Source organism: Triticum dicoccoides, chromosome 7A (assembly GCF_002162155.2).
Source record: "Triticum dicoccoides isolate Atlit2015 ecotype Zavitan chromosome 7A, WEW_v2.0, whole genome shotgun sequence".
Lineage (NCBI taxonomy): Eukaryota > Viridiplantae > Streptophyta > Magnoliopsida > Poales > Poaceae > Triticum > Triticum dicoccoides.
The window spans coordinates 640778915-640782848 of NC_041392.1; positions in this window are offsets into that span (position 1 = coordinate 640778915).

Here is a 3934-nt window from a genome sequence, read left to right on the forward strand (position 1 = left end):
CCGTGGGGGCGAGGGGCGGGCCTGCCGCGGGCCGGCGGGCTTCGGCGGCGCGGCGAAGTGGTCCGTGCCACGTGGCGGCTGGCGAGTGGGCGGGCTGCTGCGGCGGACGCTGTCCAGCCGGGGGCGGACACATCCGTCGGTGCGGGGATCTTTTTTTTTAGAACTAGGGTTTCGAGGGGGAAGACGAGATCCGAAAATGGAGGGGGTATATATAGACATAAGTAGAGCTAGGAGAGTCCAAATGAGGTGCGGTTTTTGGCCACACGATCGTGATCGAACGCTCTAGGACATGGAGCAGAGTTTGATGCGTTTTGGGCCAAAATGGAGGGGTGTTGGGCTGCAACACACACGAGGCCTTTTCGGTCCCTCGGTTAACCGTTGGAGTATCAAACGAAGTCCAAATGATACGAAACTTGACAGGCGGTCTACCGGTAGTAAACCAAGGCTGCATGACAAGTCTCGGTCCAATCCAGAAATGTTTAGTCCCCACACACGAAAGAAAGCTAGAAATGACCACCGGAGGAGAACGAAGCGCCGGAATGCAAAACGGACAACGGGGAAAATGCTCGAATGCAAGAGATGAACACGTATGCAAATGCAATGCACATGATGACATGATATGAGATGCATGAAGAACGAAAACAACACACACGAGACAAAGACCCGAACCCGAGAAATAAATATAACTTAACGCCGGAAACGGCAAGAGTTGGATACAAATTTGGAATGTCGTATCTGGGGCGTTACAACACTCCACCACTACGAAAAGATCTCGTCCCGAGATCTAGGACTAAAAGAACGTCGGGTACTCAGAACGGAGGTGATCCCCGCGTTCCCAGGTAGCTTCATGGTCGGAATGGTGAGACCACTTGACTTTGAGAAATTTGATTGACTTGTTGCGGGTCTTGCGTTCAGTCTCTTCAAGAATAGCAACTGGGTGCTCACGATAAGAGAGATCCTCTTGGAGCTCAATGTCCTCAAAGTTGATGGTGCGGTCAGGCGTCTTGAAGCACTTTCGAAGCTGAGAGACATGGAACACATCATGAACATTTGCAAAGTTCGAAGGAAGCTCAAGCTGATAGGCGAGGTCGCCTCTCTTGCTGACAATCTTGAAAGGTCCCACGTATCTAGGGGCAAGCTTCCCTTTGATACCGAAGCGACGAGTACCTTTCATAGGAGAGACGCAGAGGTAAACATGATCTCCGATCTTGAAAGCCAAATCACGGTGCTTACTATCATAGTAGCTCTTCTGGCGGGATTGGGCTGCTTTGAGGTTATCACGAATGACTTTGCACATTTCTTCTGCCTCTGTGATTAAGTCATTACCCAGCAGCTGACGTTCACCGGTTTTAGACCAGTTGAGAGGGGTACGGCACTTCCTGCCATACAGAATTTCAAATGGGGCCTTGCCCGAACTTGCTTGAAAACTGTTGTTGTATGATAATTCAGCATAAGGAAGACAATCCTCCCACTTCATGCCGAAGGAGATCACACAAGCCCTGAGCATATCTTCAAGAATCTGGTTGACACGCTCGACTTGACCGCTTGTTTGAGGATGGAAAGCAGTGCTGAAACGGATGTTGGTGCCCATGGCCTTCTGAAAAGAATCCCAAAACTTGGAGGTAAAGATGCTGCCACGGTCTGAAGATATCACTCGAGGAATACCGTGCAGAGAGACAATTCGAGAGGTATAGAGTTCCGCCAATTGAGCTGCAGTGATCGACTCTTTGATAGGCAGAAAATGAGCCACTTTGGTGAGCTTGTCGATGACGACGAATATAGCATCATTGCCACGCTTGGACTTTGGAAACCCAGTCACGAAGTCCATTTCAATGTGGTCAAACTTCCATTCTGGAATGGCAAGAGGTTGGAGGAGACCTGCTGGCCTTTGGTGTTCTGCCTTCACTCTTCTGCAGACATCACACTCGTTCACGAATTGAGTGATCTCGCGCTTCATTCGAGTCCACCAATAAGCTTGCTTGAGATCCTGATACATCTTCGTACTCCCAAGGTGGATGGAGAGGAGAGAATTGTGAGCCTCGTTCAAGATCACTTTACGAAGTTCACCTTTGGGTACAACAATTCGATCCTCGAAGAAGAGAGTGTCCTTGTCATCAAGGCGGTAGCACTTGTACTTGGACTGACTCTTGGCAATCCCAATCTTCACCTTCTTCACCATAGCATCAAGAAGCTGGGCTTGGCGAATCTGGTCTTCTAAGATAGGAGAGACTTGAAGGTTGGCGAGGAAACCTTGAGGAACAACTTGCAGATTCAGTTTGCGGAAAGCTTCACAAAGCTCGGGTTGATACGGCTTAAGAATCAGACTATTGCAATACGCTTTCCTGCTCAACGCGTTAGTGATCACATTTGCCTTGCCTGGAGTATACTCGATACTCGGATTATACTCTTGAATCATTTCGATCCATCGAGTTTGCCTGAGGTTGAGATTAGGCTGCGTGAAGATGTACTTGAGACTCTTGTGATCAGTGAAAATATCCACTTTTCTTCCCAATAGAAGATGTCTCCAAGTCAACAAAGCATGCACAACTGCCGCCAACTCTAGATCATGAGTGGGGTAGTTCTTCTCATTAGGCTTCAACTGGCGAGAGGTATAAGCAACAACTTTCTTCTCTTGCATCAAAACTGCATCGAGACCTTGGAGAGAGGCATCACAAAAGACCTCGTATGGCTTGGATTCATCAGGCGGAGTCAAGACTGGAGCAGTAATCAACTTCTCTTTCAAAGTGTTGAAAGCAATATCACACTCCGGAGACCAAACGTACTTGACGTGCTTCTGAAGAAGATTTGAGAGGGGCTTCGTGATCTTAGAAAAGTTTTCAACGAATCTTCGGCAATAGCTTGCGAGACCGAGGAAACTGCGGAGTTGCTTCATGTTCTGAGGAGGTTCCCAATTCACAATTGCAGACACCTTCTCAGGATTCACGGCAATGCCCTTGGCAGAGATGAAAACTGAGACATGCTGAAACTTAACTCACGAAGGCATGTAAACGAGCTCGATGCACTCACTACGGTGCAAGTCATGGCAAGGCAAGCATACATACAGTAAGAAGACACAAAATGCTAGCTAGAAATGGCAAGAACAATGGCATAGCATGCATGGATCAACTACAATAGCTCCGGCAAAATCGCAAAATAGTTAACGATCTGCCCAAAATCACAACGATGCAAAAGTTGAGCTCGATTGACTCAAGCTAGGGTGCACCAAACTAGCAAGTAAAGACATGGATGGATAGAGCATAACAAGATTAACAAAATTCCCTTACTGATCATCCTCAAAAGAGGCACGGATCACTAGGAAACAAGCTGAACATAAGGCATCATGAACTAAAAATCCCAGACTTAGTGAAAATCACTAAGTCCCTGAAAACAGATTTCTCAGGTGCCCCTCTTTGCAAGCTTGCACAAGTCACCACACACATCCTAGAAATGCATGGGTTGCACCTTTGGAAAGAAGACAAAATGCTTAACAAATCATCTCAAGGACTCACAGGCAAATCATGCACACATTAATCATGGCAAAAATGACAAAAGTCTAGGATGAACTAACGGATCTGACATTTAACTCACGATGCCTCCTTCTAGCAGCATTTCGGGCATCAAGATGAACTCAAATGAAAATGATGCAATGGAATGAAATGATGTACTCATCGAGGCGAAGATTTTGATATATTATATGTCCAAAACGGAGTTACGGATGCGGAGACATCACTGGTCAAAGTTAGCATAAAAGATAAAGGGGGAGAGGGAAAAGTCAACCGTCGCTAGGGTTTACTGTAGCACAGATCTGGATCGCGCGCGCGGCACTGTTCATGCACTAATCATCGGCGCGGACCTCGAGAACTCTGGCGAGGTCGGCCGGTGGAGAGGGTGGCCGCGGGGGCGGCGGCCGGCGACGAGGCGCCCGGGGCGACGC